General features: G+C 36.8%; 1 long non-coding RNA gene across 1 annotated transcript; it reads right to left on the bottom strand.

Annotated features, from left to right (window-relative positions):
- Positions 1 to 1,385: 1,385 nt before the first annotated feature.
- Positions 1,386 to 19,527, bottom strand: LOC140639345 (uncharacterized). The gene is made up of 3 exons (XR_012036082.1): positions 19,418 to 19,527; positions 3,117 to 3,410; positions 1,386 to 1,575 (listed from the first exon to the last, which is right to left on the bottom strand). It is a non-coding gene; the product is annotated as an uncharacterized lncRNA (long non-coding RNA).
- Between the last annotated feature and the right edge of the window lie 1,316 nt (positions 19,528 to 20,843).

Genomic DNA, 20,843 nt, shown 5'->3' with positions numbered 1-20,843 from the left:
TGGGGGCGGTCCCCGGGTGACCTGACAAGGCTATTAATATATGGGAATCACTTGACAGACCCAGCGGCTCCTAAAACAGCTAAGTCATTTTGGTTTGTGGTCAGAGCCGGTTGAGGCACACCTAGTGTGAGGATCTAGTGAATCCCTATCATTTTGTCCTCCGGAAAGACTTTGCTTCTGCTGCCACCACGACTGGGTGTGTACATGATGCCGTTGAAGTGTGATTTCCTTACGAGCGACCCGTATCCACGCGGCTTCAGTGCACAGGCCCAGGTGCGTGTCTGCAAATCCTGTACCTAGAGGGGCAGAGAGCGAGGAGGGGCAGGGGCAGGGGTGGGGGGAGCGGGGGAGCAGGGCGCGCAGGCGCAGCACCGACTGCAAGGGGGGAAAATCCAAAGGACCCACTGCAATGCAGTTTTACATACAGGCCTGTAGGAGCAACCGGAATGTTATTAGACCATAAAAGCACATCAGGCTGATTTATGGTTTCTGATCAAGGTTTCTGTGAAAATTACTCTGCATCACCGGCTCAAGGTGACTGCTACCATTAATGTGTGGAAAATAAATGAGATGGGGAGGCTGATAGCACAGGAAGGAAGGGGAGCGCTGAGGCGGTTTATACAGCACAGGTTCCCCATTTTGTTTTACAGTGCAGAGAAGCCTGGCATCAAAATGATTGCTGTGGGGCAGGAGAGGCAATTCTTGGTAATTAGATCTTATGGCATGTAGCTGATGCTTTCTTATAGCGAATAGATCAGGATGGTAGGACGAACGCCTGCTCGCTGCACGCCTTCTTTTCTGTTTTCTGCTCATATTCAGATAGAAGTGTTTAAATCGAAGGGGAAAAACATTGCAGTACTTGTTCCCCTGACTCCATTGGTTTCTACTCGCATGCATTCCCGCTCTCCTGGGCTCCTGACTGGTTGCTTCCCGTCCCCCCCAAATAAATAATCTTCCAAATCTGAGACCTTCCAAAAGAAGTGAGAGCTGGAAATATTTTATGCATTATATCTGATCACCACAAAAGCGTTCCACCAGCCTTGCCATTCCTGCCCTGTTTAGAATTTGTCACCAAAGCATTTCATAGATGGGAAGCCCTGCTGCTTGTTTAAGTGTAAACAAATACCATATATCCCAAGATTTTCCTATGAGATCATTGCTGCAAAATGTATGAAAGCTGTTTGCTTGAAATATGCCCTTCTCTCCTTTTTTTTTTTTTTTCTTTGCCTTTGTAGTCATTATGAACTCCAGTTGAGCATTTGCTTGTATTGGGTACCTCCATATTGACTTAGAGGTGGGAATTAGACTCTGTGCCAGGAGTTTCTTTGTGCAAAGTAGAGAACCCTGCGTTTTAGAATGCTTCAGATGAGACCGAATAGACTAAAGATTTTAAAATCTCTTTACTGCATCCCTATCCTCAGCTCTTAAAACTTGCCCTCTGGTGCTTCTGTGTAGCATTCCACATCTGGAACGAGCTGGTGTCTGCTCTCACAGCTGGCTTCTGCTGCGGTGATGGCCATTAAGAGACACGGCTTCAAGGAAACCCACCGGCCAGAGAACACTGAGCCAATCCAGCTAGAAAGAATGGAGACCTGTATTTCTCTTACCCTGTAGTTTTAAGTAAATTTTTCAATGACACATTCCACTGTAAATGCCCACCTTTAGATTATGGCAAGGCAAAATTGAGATTTTCACCCCTACACATGCAACACACACACACACACACACACACACACACCCATCCTGGAATATTAATTGAAACAAATATTCAAACTTCTACTTCTTATACATGTTGCCAAGGATTCTGTTTCAAAAGCTCAAACATAATGGGTACCCTATCCCCCAAATACAAACTACAAAAAGATTTAAATGAGACAAGGGATTTTAGTATCCATACAGCACTTAAAATTCTTCCAAAAACTTTCCCTGACATCATGTCATTTGATCATCACTACAGTGCCAAGAGCTTGCTAAGATTTTCAGTATGCTTTTGTTACAGATGGAGATGCAAGCTCAGAGAAACGAGGTGTTTTCCCTGGGATCATTTTATTCAAGGTAGTGGAGCCAGTCCTCATTTTCTTTATCTTTATCTAGTCTATTATTGTTTTTAAATCATTGTCCTGGGAGAAAACAGACTGCCGTTCCCATAGTGACTCTGCTGTGATCAAGAGGCAAGACACTAGGTGAGGCTCCTACTTTGGTTTCTTTGGTTTGCTCAGTTTTATATGGATTAGAAAGTTTCTATAGTACCTTCTAGAACTTTTTTTTCCTCTCAAAATCTTGCTCATGAACCACACCATTATTCAGAGATGAATAACAGTCATGATCAACATGTTGGAAACGGAAAGGAACTCCCCTCCCATCTTCCATCTCTAAATCTCAACACCTGCATATACATGTGTGTGCCTCCTACCACACACACAACCATTCTGTTTGAAAGAGAAAATTTTAAGAGAGAAGCCGGCAATTCTTAGGAATATATGGGCCTTCTAAATATAAAATTTAATTAAAGTTTATGGCACCCTGAATTTTCAGATTAACATTTAGCTCTGAAAAAATAGTTGCTAAATTCCATAAAGAGGCAAAGGCACAACCCAAGGTTCTAGACAGACATAGGTTCTAGATGCCAAAGTAGAGCATCATCTGAAGATGTTACCAGATAGCTATTGCTTGATGGTCTGGCACAAGCTGAATGGATCTAATATATCTCCCTTCATATGGGGTCATCCCCTCATCATGCAGCTTCATTTAATTTGGCAGAAGCTACCTTTTACAGCAAAAGATTCTACAATTTGCCAATTTCTTCAGATTAGTTGATCTTTGGAAAGGTCCATTTGTATACTCCAGGAAAATAGTGGGATGTTAGGAGTTCAGGCACCTATGAGAGTATGGAAATGTTAGGGAGAAAAAGGTACATTCTTCCTTTAAAAGAAACAATGCTTTGGGGTATCTGGGTGGCTCGGTGGTTGAGCATCTTCCTTCGGCTTAGGTTGTGGTCCCAGGGGTTTTGGAATGGAGTTCCACATCAGGTTTCCTGCAGGGAGCCTGCTTTTCCCTCTATCTATGCCTCTGCCTCTCTCTGTGTGTCTCTCATGAATAAATAAATAAAAACTTACAAAACAGAAATGATGCTTTGCTTGAGAGATGGAGAGTTCTTTGATTGTAGATCTTCCTCTTTCCAAAAAAAAAAAAAAAAAAACCTATTTCCAAAATCTGTCCCCTTCATGATCTTAGTACAGTTGATCAGATTTCTGTAACCTGTTTCAACAACAAAACTTGATCAGTGTTTCGATAACTACTAGGCTCGGTGGAGACTTTTTCAGTTCCAGATATGTAAAATCTCTTCCTCACTTCTGTCTTCCCTAACTAAAACTTCGACATCTCCAGCTCCTTCTTTCCCTCTCTTCCTCCTAGAAGACAAAATAGTTAAGGATCAAAAAGAAACCAAAAACACAGAGGATAAAAGACTAACTTTCATTTGCACAGAAAATATTTGGAAAGGCCTCTGGATGGGGCCACACTGACAGTAACAGCAAGGTGGAGAGGAAAATACAGTGCCACCTTAGTGTCTGAGCCTGGTGACCAGCTGCTCTGAAGTCAGTCAGTTACCCACAGGATGCTTTGTGTGGATTTGAATCTTCTTTTTTTTTTTTGCTAGTAATAATGAACACTGTATATATGACTTCCTACACAAGGAGCTAAAACCCAATGTATGGCTAAGAGAACCACACAAATGTCCTGGAGGCACATTATGTATGTGTTTTAAAGGATCTAGAAAGTCAGAGGGGGAATGGCTAGAGATAGGGACCACCTTTCCTTCCAACAAGACTTCGGCTCTACTCTTCTTTGCCCCAAGACAATCAGCAGAGTAGCTAAAAGGCTTAAATCTTCATTCTTCATAATGCACAGAGCATACATTGCCTCCCTTCATGGGAACCCTGCCTTTTCTTTCCCATAATTGGCTGGAAATGAAATGTCCTGCTTTCTCTCCTCTAAGGAAATACATCATGGTAGGTGTGTTTAAATTTAGGGCAATGGATAGAATCAATTTGCCTCTTAGTCTTTAAAGCCCAAAGTCCCAAGCCCATACATTTCCTCAGAGAATCAATCCACGATGGCCTTGTGTTTTGTCATTTTTGCTATAAAAATATCCAGCAATTTTTTTAAGTACTGTAATTTTGAAAATTTCCATTTATTCCAGAACACATCATCTAGTGGCCAGGCAAAAGAAGCAAGCAGAATGACAAAGCCTTTCAATAAGCTGATCAGAATCTTTCCAGACTTTACATGATAAACACAGCTTACCTCAAGGAAGATTTCACTTTCATTGTGTTCCTTGTTCAATTTAGTAAACTTCTACAGAAAACTTTTCTAGCTATGAGGTCTTCATGTAGGCAAGAGAACCCCTCAAAATGTACCTTCTTCCATGGAGTAGAAAGACAGCTCACTGCCATTAACCATTTTTATGATAATCAATCATGGAAGGATATGAATATACAAGGCTGTTTTGATACAGAAATTAAACTTTTCTTACTTTCCTGTGTTGCAGAAGTTTAAAATTAAGCATCCCTTGCCTCCAAAGAGAAGAAATTCCATTTTTTGGTTAATTAATTTTGGTTATAAAAGCCCAACACAGTGTGTTACAAAAGAACCTAAAGAATAGTGAGGTATTATGGAGAAGCAAAAGAGAAAGGATCCAGGTACTTACTAAATATCTTAGACAAAAGCATAGAGGAAAGGACTTTGGACCTTTTCTGTCAATCCAGAAAGAAATTCTTCCTCCTCTCTTACCAGAGAGAAGGGAAGGGTGGCAGGGGCGTATTTAGGAAAATAGGCATCCTTGGTCAATGCCAATTTCACAAGTATGACAACATGATCTCAGGAAGCATTGCATCTTCCTAACAGACACTATTTGAGCATCCGGAAGCTATCTGGGAACTTGCTCAACACAGCAGATCATACAACCATCACGTGTACCAGGTATCAAACTGGTGTCCTTTCTATTATTTCTGGAGAGGATTTCCCTTTACTTTCAAACAACCACTGGCCTAGTGATGGCCCAGCCCAGGTGATCCTTGTTTAGTTCTCAAATATGCTGGCTATCCATTAGACTTATCCTTCACAAATCCCACCGTTTTTACATCACTAGTACCCTGACCACATAATGGCTCAAAAACAAGAAACCTGTCATCATGACTTAAAGGCAGCAGTGAAAAAAAAATAGATAGAAATCTACTTGAGCTAAGGTAGTACTTTCACTTCTGAAGGAAATGGAATTCTTAGAATTCATGGGTAGTACAGCCCAGTTGTCAGGGTAGAAGAACCAGTTGGGGTTTGAGAACCAAAAATATTCACTTGCTTGAAGAGTCTGCTGTGCATATCTCCATGGAAAACCCACTGACATATTAGGTTGAACCATTAAAGAAGTCAGATTGTCAAACGTTCAACCGTTTTGGGTCTATTAAAATGGAAATTTTGTATTATCTAACATAATCACAGAATATGTGGGGACTTGAGAAGCCAGCCAGTGATGGTTACATTTCTATGCAAGAAGAACTAAACATTATTCTGATGGAGGAGGGAAGAGACACAAAAGGAACTTACAAGGACACTTCATCTGCTTAGCAAACACATGGCTTTTGCTTAGATCCCCTTTCTCCTGTTTTCACCTCACTATCCTTGCCATTGACAATGATCTGAACTACTATTCTAGCTCTTTCTTGCATGACTAAAAACATACTTGTGTACTTTTTTTTAAAGACTTTGTCTTGAACATGAAAGACTCCTTACTCTGGGAAACGAACTAGGGGTGGTGGAAGGGGAGGTAGGCGGGGGGTGGGGGTGACTGGGTGGCGGGCACTGAGGTGGGCACTTGACAGGATGAGCACTGGGTGTTATTTTATATGTTGACAAATTGAACACCAATAAAAATAAATTTATTAAAAAAATAAATAAAAACTTAAAAAAAAAAGAAAAAAAATAAAGACTTTGTCTTCAGGCACTTTATTTTCTTTCAATACAGTTCCTCTTGTATCACAATGGCTTTAACTATCATATCAGGATCTGAGATTCCCAGGTCAACATCTATGTTTCCTCTCTTCCTCAAACACACCCACATTCTTTCAGGTATTTTATTTTGTTTTGTTTTTTTGTAATTTCATCTTTAACCTTAACATGTCCCATTTCAAACTCTCTAGTTTCTCACTTTGAGCAGAGAGTAGTTCAATCCAAGCCCCATTACATGGCTCTCAAATGTATTTTTCCTGAGCTCGAGGTATTGTTGATTGAATGTAGCTGTGACCTGATTGCTTGCATCACTCCTCTTAGTCACCCACGTGTGAAACTTCAAGTCACTTGTGATTTCTCCCCACCATCCTCTGTACCTAGTCCTAAATTACCCTCTGTCCACAAACCTCTTATGTCTTTCAATTAATTCAGGAGTAGTAAGTGCTTTTTATGTGCCACTCTCATCACTGGCTATTCCTTTCCATCCTTTCTTCCCTTGAATGCTGCTGCACTTCAGACCCTTATTGTCTTGGTTTTCCGTACTGCCTTCTCAATTGTTTATCTTATTTTTTCCTTCCCTTCCCCTGTATTCATCAGTTTTGTTTCTTAAACTCCACATAAGAGTGAAATCATATGGTATTTGTCTTTCTCTGACTTATTTCACTTAGCATAATTCACTCTAGTACTCTCCAACTGTTCACATCAAACCCTCCCTCAACTTCTGCCAAATTAATGTTTTTTAATCATTTTTACATTTTATGAAACTGACCCAAAGATGAATGATCATTTACCAAATAAAATGGAAAAAAAGGGGAAGGAAAATAAAAACTGGTACGAGGCCGGTCACCAAAGCAAGACAGAATGCTACCGTTATTAGCTAAATCACAATGTCCATAGTATTCCAAGGGAATAGCAGGCCCAGCCAGAATTCAGGCAGAGACAGCACAAGAATTTCCAAAAGGAACAATCATGTTTTCAATCTGATGCATTAGAAATGAAAATGAAAATGACAGCTAACTCCAGAGGTCATGGAGAGGTAGCCAATACTAAGCTCCACCAGATTTAGGGGTGAAGAAGCTGAGTTTGTTGAAATATTTTATGCTTTTTCCTTAGTCTAGTATGTGAGTTTGGCAGTGCTGTTTTGAGGGAGGAAGTTAAGTAGGTCCAGCCTTGTGGAACTAGGGGAAAATGCAGAGACTGATAATCCTATTATTTCTCTGTTCAAAAACACTCACTGGCTCTTTCTTTATTGCTTTTATTTATTTGTTTATTAAGATTTTATCTATCTATTCATGAGAGTCACACAGAGAGAGACAGAGGCAGAGACACAGGTAGAGCGAGAAGCAGGCTCCATGCAGGGAGCCCAACATGGGACTCGATCCCGGGTCTCCAGGATCAGGCCCTGGGCTAAAGACGGAGCTAAACCACTGAGCCACCTGGGCTGCTCTCTTTATTGCTTTTAATTGTCAATGAAATCTTCACTAAGTATCTCAACCCTCCTTCCTAGCTTGCTTTCAGCAACTCCCCTACATACTCCATGTAACCCATCCAACCTTCGAAATGCCTAGACTTTCCCACTTCATGTCTTACTGGTTCCTTCTCCCTAATCTGCTCTTATTTCCTCATCAATGCTATGCAGGATATGATCTGCCATTCAGTTTCTTGCTCAGATCCCACCTCTTTCCAAAAGTATCCTTGAATCAGACAGATACATGGAATTGCTTCTTTCTCAGCACTTTCCGCTTCTCACATTGCATGCCACATTGAAACCAAATTCTAAGGGCATAACTAAATGCTGCCACATAGTATCTGGGAAAAATATACTGATGTCCTTCTGTACTTGATATTATCTAATGGACATTTTGTACTCATCTGATCTCTTCTATGAAATTGTATGCATTTTTTCCAGACAGAGGCCAGACATCAACTAATTAGTCCTTCATGGGATCTATCATAATGCCTCATTCAAAATAGGCCTCAATCAAGATTAATTTATTAAATTGTCTAATTGCAGTTAACCCTTGATGACATGGGTTTGAACTACATAGGTCTGCTTGTACATGGATTTTTTTTCTAATAAATATATTGGAAAATATTTGTGAGATTTTCAATTTGAAAAAACTCAAAATAATGTAGCATAGAAATATAAAAAATTAATAAAGATATGTCATAAATGTATAAATGCATGCAGATACTAGTCTATTTTATCATTTACTACTATAGATACGCACAGACCTATTATTATAAAATGCTGAAACTTGGGGCAGCCTGGGTGGCTCAGAGGTTTAGTGCCGCCTTCAGACCGGGGTGTGATCCTGGAGACCAGGGATCAAGACCCACATCAGGCTCTCTGCATGGAGTCTGCTTCTCCTTCTGCCTGTGTCTCTGCTTCTCTCTCTCTCTCTCTCTCTCTCTGTCTCTCTGTCTTTCATGAATAAATAAATAAAATCTTTTAAAAAATTAAAAAATAAATAAAATGCTGAAACTGATCAAATCTTACAGACCATATGTGGTGCCATTTGTAGTTGGAAGACATGTAAATAAATGTAAACAAATGTAAAAGATGAAAGAAATGTAAAACTTGTATGCAGTATTAAATCATAGTTGCATAAAACTGTAGTACATACTGTATTACTATAATTTGTAGCCACCCTCTGTTGCTAATCAGATGAGCTCAAGTGTTGTGAATATCAGCTTAAAATGCCATGTAACACCAATCATGTCCCCCATTGGTTCATATTGCCAATAAATTGCCTATCACAGTAAAAACTTCTCTTGTAGTTCTTGTTATTTTTCATTCTGTTTAGTGAAATGCCATAAACTTTGGATAACACCCTGAGACCTCATCTAGGGAATACTACTGCTAATGTTGGAAGTTCTCCCAAGAAGCAAAGGAAAGTCAAGACATTGCAGAAAAGTTGAATAGCTTGACAAGTACCATAAATTAAGGTCTACAACTGTGATTGCCCACCATTTCAAGACAAATGAAGCTATCCTAAGGACTGTAAAAAAAAAGAAAGGAAATTTGTGAAGTCATCATTGCAGCTCTGCCAGCAAGTACAGAAACATTGCACTTTTTTTTACAAAATACCTTTTTAAAATATTGAAAATGCAGCTTTTATGGCAGCAAGATAGTTATAAGAAAGACATACCTATCGATTCACAAGATTTAAGAAAAAGTGAAGTCATATGACAAAGCCAAAGGGAAGTGAAGAATCTAAAACTGGAGAATTTAATATCAGCAAAGAATGGTTTGATGATTTTAGAAAGAGATTTGGCTTAATACATAAGATAACAGGAGAAGCATCTTCTGCCAACAAAAAGGCAGCAGATAAGTTCCTAGACACCATTAAGAAAATCATTGAGGAGAAAGGACATCTGCCTGAAATGATTTTTAATAGAGATGAAAGAGACTTATCTTGAAAAAAAAGTTGCCACAAAGGATATTTATTAGTAAGGAAGAGTGGTAAACACCTGAATTTAAGGCAGGAAGGCCTAGTCTAACTCTACTGCTCTGTGAAAATGCAGTCAGATTTATGGTCACAACTACCATTATCTACAAAGCTGCTACCCAAGCCTTGAAGGGAACAGTTAAACACCAGTTGTTCAGTTTTTTGGTTGTACAATGAGGTCTAGAGAACAAGAACCCTTTCTTTGGATTGATTCCATCAATGCTTTGTCCTTAAAATCTAAGTACCTTGCCAGTAAGGGACCATCTTGTAAAGTTCTTTTGATTTTGGACAATGTCCCTGGCCACCCAGAAACCCAAGAGTTCAACACTAAAAGCTAAAAAGGGTCTACTTGCCCCTAAACAGAGAGTTTCTGATTCAGCCTCCAGATCAGGGGGTCATACGAACCTTTAAGGCTTATAACACATGGTGTTCTATGGAAAGGATTGTTAATGCTATGGAAGAGAACCCCAACAGAGGCAACATCATGGTAGTCTGGAAGGATTACATCATTGAAGATGCCATTATTATTATAGGAAAATCTGTGAAGACCGTCAAGCCTGGAATAAAAAATTCTTGCTGGAGAAAACTGTGCCCAGATGTTGTATATGATTTTGCAGGACTTAAAACAGAGCTAGTCATGGAAATCACAAAAGAGGTTGTGGATATGGTAAAAATGTGGGAGGCGAAGGGCCTCAAAGTTTCAGATGTTGGAGAAATTGATGAACTAAGAGACATCACACCAGAGGAATTAACTGACAACTGGATGGAGATGAGTGCTTCTCAACCAGTGCCAGATGATGAGGATGAAGACATAGAAGAAGCAGTGACAGAAAACAAATAAACATTTTAGGCCATCTGGCAGAGAGGTTCTGATTATCCAAGACTGTTTTTGACTTCTTTTATGATGTGGATCCTTCTATGATACAAGGACTGAAACTAAAGCAGACAGTGGAAAAAAAGATTGATACCATACAGGAACATTTTTGGAGAAATAAAAAAGCAAAACAGTCAACAATGATGATGTATTTCTGTAGTTACACTGAAAGTTCTTGCCTCTCCTGTGTCCCCTGAGACAGCAAGATCCCTGAGACACCAAGACCAAGCCCTCCTCTATCTCCTCCTTGCCCTCGGTCTATTCACTGTGAAGACAAGGATGAAGACTTTTCTGATGATCCACTTCCACTGAATGAATAGGAAATAATCATCATGCTGTACAGTTAATAAACATTTGTTGTGTGTGCGTGCCTTCATGTGAATATCTAATAACTGTACAGTAAGAACTGTGAGACAGTTTCAGGTAATCATAATCATTGCCTACACAGTCATTATATACAACACCTGCAATATTTGTATGGAAGTGGGTATCCTACCCTTACATAGGTATAATATTTAATATAAAATTAATAATGTGTTTTTCTTATGTCTTATAACTTTGTTTTCAAATAATTATGTTACCGTATAGTATATCCCTTCCTTGTAACTGAAGAAACTAGATATCAGCCTATCATCACAGGTAAATGGGCCTTAAAAAGTATAACAATGTTTTTAATACTGTATTATGAATATGACTATAATACTGTATGGCATAAAATTTTATAATGATTCACTCATTAGTATAACCTAGGCTACTGTGAAGCAATCATATCAATTACACTAGACTACCATAAAGCAATCATGTTGCTACTTCATTATTAATGCATGAATCATTATATTTGTAACTAAGAATTTCTTTCACATTATCTTTTCATTTTTTTGATGTCTAACATTAGTAACACATATAATATTTACAGTGTTTTATGTCATATAATATTGATGAAGGAACTGACAAATTATTCCTCTTATAAACAGATGATGTAAACTTATAGTATTGATAAACATAGTAAAGCACTATATATGTATTTTCTCTTTATAATTTCTTAGCATTTTATTTTCTCTAGCTTACTTTATTATAAAAATACAGTGTACAATACATATGATGTATAAATATGTGTCAATCAACTGTTTATGTTATCACTCAGGCTTTTTCTTTTTTTTTTTTTAAGATTTTTAAAATGTATTTATTCATGAGAGACACACAGAGGGAGTGGTGGGCAGAGACACAGGCAGAGGAAGAAGCAGGCTCCATGCAGGGAGCCCAATGCAGGATTCAATCTCGGGTCTCCAGGATCAGGCCCTGGGCTGAAGGCAGCACTAAACCGCTGAGCCACCCAGGGTTGCCCATCACTCAGGCTGTTGGTCAATAGTAGGCTATTAGTGGTTAAGTTTGGGGGGAGTCAAAAGTTATACACAGATTTTTGACTTTGTGGTAGGTCAGTGTCCCTAACCCTGAGGGTCAACTGTATACATTAAATTATATAGCTCAAGTACTGAGCTTTCCCTAGATGGTGAATATAGATATATCACCATTAAGGTCTTCATTCAGATATCAATGCCCCAAGCCCCTACAAGTTGAAGAGAGGTATGGATCTCTTACAGAGTTCCATTACACACCAGCATTTCTGAGAATCTCAAACAGTGCCAATATGTGTCCATGATTTTTGATGATCACTGAATACAACTGCATCCCAGTAAGGATCATGCAGCCCAGACACCACAGTCTACTCAGGAGGTATTAAAGGCTTGAATTCCCCTCCTAACTCTATCCTGCCACTATTGTAACTGGAGATCGGAAGTCCACAATATTATTTTTTTGAAATGAGAAAGAAAAACCTTTTTCTGCATTATGCTTGACTGATGAGAGTAGAGGTGTCGGGGTCGGGGTGGGAGTGAGCCTTTTCATCAGAACTATAAAATTTTATAGGAGCTGTCAATAACTTTCACTATCACAGCTAGTAAACCATGACTTCATTTCAGGCTTTGCTAATGCCATAGATACGTCACTCACATCTAGCCACCTGGTCTTGCTGCTGCATTTAGATGCCTGATTGACTTACACCTTAGTACCGTTGCTGCTGTCTCCACTGCTCCCTCCAGTGCTGTTGCCCACTATTGCCACCACAATAGTGATTGGAGCTGGCAAGCCAATGACACCACCAGCGTTGTTACCAGCCTTGCTGGAACGTCTAGTCTCTGGGTCCATTGACATTAAAGAGTGCTACTTGACTGGATTATTTGTTTTTTGGATGTCGAATTTAATCAACAGATGAAGAGGTAAAGAAGATGTGGTATATCTATACGATGAAATATTACTCCGCCATCAGAAAGGATGAATATTTACTATTTACATCAACATGGTTGGAACTAGAGTGTATTATGCTGAGTGAAATAAGTCAGTTGGAGAAAGACAATTATCATATGGTTTCATTCATATGTGGAATATAAGAAATAGTGCAGAGAACTGTAAAGGAAGAAGGGGAAACTGAATGGGAAAAAAATTAGAGGGAGACAAACCATGAGAGAGGGAAGGGATAATTTGGTGATGGGCATTAAGGAGGGCACATGATATGATGAGCAGTGGGCATTACGACTGATGAATTATTGAAAACTACATCTGAAACTAATGAGGTACTATATGTTGGCAAATTGAATTTAAATTTTTTAAAAAGTGCTACTTGACCAAGCTGACTACTATACCATTGCAATGTAGCTCTTCACTCATTCACATGGGCAAAGACAGTATGGTGAGAAATCTTATAATTCTTTTATATTCTCTTAGAATGTGTCCCAGCATAGTTGTCCAAGCTCCATTCAGTTCTTGTATTTTGTATATGCACATAGCTACATTCTCCCACATTTTCTCTGCCTGGCCCCCACCCTATCCTATCTGTGGTTCTGTTGAGATGAGTTCTAGTATCAGCCACCCAGCTAAACTAAAATCAATACTTCATTTCTCCCTTTGGCCTACTTTGTAGGCTCACTATTTCAGTCTTCTTTTATCATTAAATTTCTCTCAGGGGCCCTATTTCCTTTCCTGAAAAGGCCTCCATTACAGTTAAAATAGTCTATTTGATATGTGAGTACATCCTGGAATTTCATTGGTGTCAAGGTCTGAGTCATTTATTTTATCCCATGAGATCTCCCATCCCAATATAAATTAGTGAATGTAAGTGATGTTGGGGATGGGGAGTGGCATTTGAGCCCTTTATCCTGACCATCCAAAACATCTATAATCACTGCCTATCAGAGACTAGTTTAAAAGTCTTCTGATTTCCCTGTAGAAGACCAAGGAAGTTTAAAATTGACCTAAACTACTATGCTTAGCTATTTAGTAGAGTTCTGGTTGGTACATATATAGGAGTTAGCTACCGAGCTAGGCAAAGGACCACCCAAAAGTATTAGAAGAAACAATGCAGGGCACTTTTGCAAAGAATTAAAAGTAGCAAAACAGAAACAAAAAACAATCATTATAATGAAGAGATTACTCGGTCAAAAGAAATGGACACAGAAGTAATATGTATGTGAGAATTAAGAGGACATTAAAATGGTTATTATAACTATTTCATATGTTCAAAAGTTAAATAGAAATATAAAACCTATGAAAAATAAACAAAACTTCTATAGATGAAAACTATACTATTAGAGATAAAAATTACACTGGGATTATGGAAGATTAGATATTGAAAAAGTGAAGATTGAAAGATTAATGACCTAGAACACATAGCAACAGAAATGATTCAATGAAATACAGATAACAAGTTCAAAATGAACAATAAACTATGGGAGAAGTTCAAGGCCCTAATATACATGTGATTAAAATTTCCAAATAGAGACAGAGAAATATTAGAAAAAATCATAGCTGATTTTTTCCCTGATTTTAAGGGAAACTGTAAACCCACCAATCCAAGAAGCTCAATGACTCTCAAGCACAAGAAACACAAACTACACCAAGACACATCACAGTCAAATAGGCCAAAACCAGCACTTAATAGCAAACTTTAAATCCAGCAGGGGGGGAAAGACACATTATATGAAAAGAAATCTAGAAATAGCTAACAGCAAATTTCTAACTGAAAACAATACAAGTAAAGAGAAAATAGAGCAATATCTCTAAAGAACTAAAATTAAGAAATAATAATTGATAATCCTATACTCAGCACAAATATCTTTCAAACTGAAAGTGAAATCGTTTTTCGGAAATATTAAAACTGAGACAATTTATCACCAGCAGACTTGGAGTACAAAAAAAAATCTTAAAGCCCTGAAACTAATATAACGCTGTATCATTGTATGTCAACTACCTCAATTTAAAAAAAAAAAAAAGTCTTTGAGCAGAAGTAAAATGATACCAGAGGGAGATACGGACCTACACAAATAATGAAGAGACTGGAAATAATAGGACAGGGGCAAATATATAAGATTTCCTTCTATTTAAATATCGTTAAAAGATAATCGACTAGACATATAATGCAATGTGATATGAATAACATAAAATAAAACATGATGACAGCATAGAGGCTTAAGGGGAAAAATACACTACGTAAGAATCTTACCCTATGTAATGTTGTGTAACACCACTGGAAGGTAATCTGTAATGAGTTAAAACTGTATGCTATAAATTCTAAAAGCTTTTTAGTTTGATGAAATTCCATTTGTTTATTTTAAGCTTCTGTTGCCCTTGTCTGGGGAGACTGGTCAAAAAAAAAAATAATAATGCTACGATGGATGTCAAAGAGATTACTGCCTATATTTTCTTCTAGGAGTTTTTTGGTTTCACATCCTAAACTCAATTATTTAATCCATTTTGAATTTTTTTTTTGTATGTGGCATAAGATAGTGGTCCTGTTTTTTGGTTTGTGATTTTTGTTGCTGTTTAGTATATAGCTGTCCAGTTTTCCCAGCACCATTTATTGAAGGTCTTTCCCCAATTATATATTCTTGTCTTCTTTGCCATAGAATAATTGACCATGTAAGTGTGGGTTTACTTTTGGGCTCTCTATTCTATTTCATTCTTTTTGTGTCAGTACCATTCTGTTTTGATTATAGTAGCTTTATAAGTATAGTTTAGAATCAGGAATCATAATATCTTCAGTTTTCTTCTTAAGATTGATTTGGCTATTCTTTTGTGGTTTCATGCAAATTTTAGAGTTATTTGTTCTAGTTCTGTGAAAAGAAAAGCTGTTGGTGTCTTGATGGAGATTATATCAAATCTCTAGATTGGTTTGAGTAGTATGGACATTTCAACAATATTAATTTTTCTAATCCGGGAGCACAGAATATCCTTCCATTTATGTGTATTGTCTTCAACTTCTTTCATCATTGTTTTATAGGGCATAGGTCTTTGAACTTATTCCTGGGTATTCCATTCTTTTTCATTCTTTTAATGAATGTTTTCTTAGTTTCTCTGGTATATACTTATTACTGTAAAGAAACACGAGTAATTTCTGTATATTTTGTATCCTGCAACTTCACTGACTTATTAGTTCTAACAGATTTCTTGGTAGAGTCTTCAGAATTTTCTATATATAGTATCATATCATCTGCAAATAATGACAATTTTATTTTTTCTTTCCAGTTTGAATGGCCTTTTATTTCTTTTTCTTTCCTAACTGCTATGGATGGGACTTCTAGTACTATGCTGAATAAAAGTAGAAAGGAGGGACAGCCTTGTCTTATTCCTGTTATGAGAGAAAAAGCTTTAAGCCTTTCATTGTTGAATATGATGTTAGCTGTAAGTTTGTCATAAATGGCCTTTCTTATATTGAGGTACATTTTTTTCTATACCTACTTTATGGAATGTTTTTATCATAAATACATGCTGAATACTGTCATATGCTTTTTCTACATCTATTGATACGATCATATGATTTTTATTCTGTCACATGGTGCATCAGGTTGAATGATTTGCAAATTATTGTTGATTTGTTGAACCATTCTTGCATCCCTCAAATAAATCCCACTTGATTGTGGTATATGATACCTCTAATGTATTGTTGAATTCAGTTTACTAATATTTGCTAAGGAATTTTGTATATATGTTCATCAAACATATTGGTCCATAATTTTTCTTCTCTGTCATATTTTTGTCTGGTTTTGGCATCAGGATAATGCTGACTTTGCAAAACGAGTTTGGAAGTGTTTCTTCCTCTTCAATCTTTTGGAATAACTTTAAAGGGATAGATGCTAACTCTTCTTTAAATGTTTGGTAGAATTCACCTATGAAACTGTCTTATTCTGTACTATTGTTTTTTGGGAGTTATTTAATTACAGATTCAATTCCATTACTTGTAATCCATCTATTGAGAGACAGTCCTGGAAGGTTGTGTGTTACTAGGAATTTATTCATTTTTGTCTAGCTTTTCCAATTTGTTGATGTAGAATTGTGCACTATAGTCTCTTAAGAAGCTTTGTATTCCTTATTGTCAGTTGCAATTTCTTTTTAATTTATTTTATTTGGGCCCTCTTTTTTTTCTTGATGTATCCGACTAGATGTTTATTGATTTTATCTTTTCAAAGAACAAGATTTTAGCTTCATTGATCTTTTCCATTGTTCTTTTAGTCTCTATTTTATTTATTTCCATTCGCATCCATATTATTTCCTTCTTTTACTAATTTTTTTTTCTAGTTCCTTAAAGTATAAAGTTCAATTGTTTATCTGGAATTTTTCTTGTTTCTTGAGGTTAGCCAATATCACTATGAAATTCCCTCCTAGACCTGCTTTTGCTGCATTCCATACATTTTTGAAAGTGAGTTTTCCTTTTCATTTGTTTCAGGTATTTTCTATTTCCTCTTTGATTTCTCGAACCATTGGTAGTTTAGTAGCACATTGTTTAGTCTCCATATACCTGTGTTTTATTCAATTCTTCTAACTGATTTCTAGTTTCATATCATTGTGGTCAGAAAAGACATGCTTGATATGATTTCAATCTTCTTAAATTTACTGACTTATGTTACATATATATGAACTCTGTTGTTGCCTAACTTGTGGTAAATCCTGGAAAATGTTGCATGTGTACTTGAAAAGAATGTGTATTCTGCAGTTTTTGGATGAAATCATCTGTATCTATTAAGTCAATCTGGTCTAATGTGTGGTCCAATATTTTCTTATTGGTTTTCTATCCAGATGATCTATCCATTGATGTAGGTGGGGCATTATAATCCTCTGCTATTATTGTATTATTGTCAATTTCTCCCCTTACATCAATTAATATTTATGTTATATATGTAGGTGCTCCTATTTTGGGTGCATAAATATCTACAAATGTTATATTCTCCTTCTGGATGGATCCCTTTATCATTATATAATGCCCTACTTTTTGTTACTGTCTTTGTTGTAAAGTCTGTTTTTTCTGAAAGGAGTATTGCTGCTCCAGCTTTCTTTTCATTTCCACTTTAACATTTTTCCCATTCGTTCACTTTTACTCTGCATGTCTTTAGGTCTGAAGTGAGTCTCTTGTAGAAATCATACAGACAGGTATGATTTTTATCCATACTCTCAACTTATATCTTTTAGTTAGAGTGTTTATACTATTTACATTTAAAATAATTATTGATGGATGTATACTTATTGCCATTTTGTGGTTTTCTGGTTGTCTTTTTATACTTCTCTGTTCCTTTCCTTTCTTGGTCCCTTCTCTGATCCTTTAATGATTTTTTAAACTGAAGTATAATTGACACACAATTGTTACATTAGTTTCAGGTGTATAGCATAGTTACTTGGCAACTGTTAATGCTCACCACACTGAAGCTACCATCAGTCACCACACAATGCTATTACAATTGACTATATTCCCTATGCTGTACCTTTTACCCCATGATTTACTCATTTCATAACTAGAGCCTGTATCTTCTACTCTCCTTCACCCATTTTGCCCATCTCCCTACTTCTGTCCCCTCTGGCAACTGCCAGTTTGTTCTCTTTGTCTAAAAGTCTATTGCTGTTTTGTTTGCTTCTTAGATTCCACATATAAGTGAAATCATACGGTATTTGTCTTTTTCTGACTTACTTTGCTTGGCATAATACCTTTGCTGTTCAAAGGGCAAGATCTTAACCTTTTTTATAGTTGTGATATTCGTGTGTATGTGTGTGTGTGTGTGTGTGTATTCCACTTCTTTATTCATCTATTGATGGATACTTCAGTTGCTTTCATATCTGAGTTATTGTAAATAACACTGTAATAAACATAGGGGTGCCTTTATCTGTTCAAATTAATGCTTTCATTTTCTTTGGGTAAATACTCGGTAGGAAATTACTGAATTGTATGGTATTTATATTTTTAATTTTTGGAGGAGCTCCATACTGTTTTCCACAGTGTCTATACTGATTTACATGTCATCAACAGTACACAAAGGTTCCTTTTTCTCTGCATCCTTGTAACACTGGCTATTTCTTGTCTTTTTGACTCTAGACATTCTGATTGGTGTTATATAATGCCTCATGGTTTTGATTTGCATTTCCTTGATGATTAGTGGTGTTGAGCATCTTTTCATATGTTTGTTGGCCATCTGTGTGTCTTCTTCGGAAAAGTGTCTATCCTCTGCCCAGTTTTTAATTGGATTATTTGATTTAGGTATCAAGTTGCATAAATTCTTTACATACTTCGGGTATTAACTCCTTATGGGATATATCTTTTGCGAATAACTTCTCCCAGTCTTTTGTTGCCTTTTTGCTTTGTTGATAGTTTCTCTGCTACACAAAACTTTTCATTTTGGTGTAGTTCCAATAGTTTATTTTTGCTTCTGTTCCCCTTGTCTGAGGAGATACATCTAGAGAAACATTGCTATAGCCTATGCCAAACAAATTACTGGCTATGTTTTCTTCTAGAAACTTTATGGTTTCATGTCTCAATTTAAGTCTATAAACCACTTTGAATTTATTTTCATGTACAGTGTGAGAAAGTAGTCCAGTTCCATTCTTTTGCACACAGCTGTCACACTTTCCTAGCACCATTTATTGAACAGGAAGTCTTTTCCCCATTGTATATTCTTGTCTACATGTTGTAGATTGACCATGTAAGTGTGAGTTTCTTTCTGAGCTCTCTATCCAGTTCCATTGATCTATGTGTCTATTTTTATAACAGTACCTGTTTTGATTACTGTAACTTTCTTGTATATCTTGAAATCTGGGATTGTAATACCTCCAGCTTTGTTCTTCTTTCTCAACAGTGTTTTATCTATCAGGGTTTCTTTTGTGTGTGTGTGTTTCCATAGAAACTTTGGAATTATTTGTTCCAGTTCTGTGAAAAATGCTATTGGTGTTTTGATAGGGATTACAGTCAATCTACAGAATACTTTCAGTAATGTGGACAGTTTAACAATATTAATTCTCCCAATCCATGAGCATAGAATATATTTCCACTTATTTTGTCTTCAATTTCTTTCACCATTATTTTAAAGTTTTCAGAGTACAGGTCTTTCACCTCCTTGGTTATGATTATTCATGGGTATTTTATACTTACCTTATTCTGGGTACAACTGAAAATGGAATTGTTTTCTGAATCAACTTCCTGATACTTTGTAATTAGCATATGGAAACACAACCATTTCTATTTTCTATCCTGAACTTCACCAAAAACTTTTAGAATAAATAAACTTAGTAGAGTCTTTAAGGTTTCCTATAGATAGTATGTTATCTGCAAATATATCAATTTGGATGCCTTTTATTTCTTGATTGCTGTTGCTGGGATTTCTAGTACTATGTTGAATAGAAGTGCTAAGAGTGAAAATCCTTGTTTTCTTCTTGGTCTTAGAGGGAAAAGCTCTTAGTTTTTCACCATTGGTTATGATAGTAGATGTGAGTTTTTCAGTATATCACCTTTATTATATATTTTTTTTTATTTATTTTTTAATTTATTTTTTATTGGTGTTCAATTTACTAACATACAGAATAACCCCCAGTGCCCGTCACCCATTCACTCCCACCCCCCGCCCTCCTCCCCTTCTACCACCCCTAGTTCGTTTCCCAGAGTTAGCAGTCTTTACGTTCTGTCTCCCTTTCTGATATTTCCCACACATTTCTTCTCCCTTCCCTTATATTCCCTTTCACTATTATTTATATTCCCCAAATGAATGAGAACATATAATGTTTGTCCTTCTCCGACTGACTTACTTCACTCAGCATATACTCTGGTTTCTCTTCAGATCGTATAAATCTTTCGCCCTTTCACCTTTATTATATTGAAGTATGTTCCGTCTAACTCCAGTTTTTTGAGAGTTCTTATGAACGGTTGTTGAATTTTGTCAAATGCTTTTTTCTGCACCTACTGAGATGACTATATGATTTTATCCTTTACTTTGTTAATATATCACCTTGATTGATTTGCAAATATTGACCCATCCTTGAATCCCCAAAATAACCCCACTTTCATGAATGATCTTTTTAATGTATTGCTGAATGTGCTTTGCTAAAATTTTGTTCGAGTTTTGCATCTATGTATGTAGTTTCTTTTTTTTAAGATTTTTTAATTTATTTATTCATGAAAGAGAGACAGAGAGAGAGGCAGGGACACA

This window comes from Canis lupus, chromosome 9 (assembly GCF_048164855.1).
Source record: "Canis lupus baileyi chromosome 9, mCanLup2.hap1, whole genome shotgun sequence".
In the NCBI taxonomy this organism is placed as follows: domain Eukaryota; kingdom Metazoa; phylum Chordata; class Mammalia; order Carnivora; family Canidae; genus Canis; species Canis lupus.
Note: the sequence above shows the minus strand (reverse complement) of the source record. Positions and strands in the feature narration are given on the sequence as shown.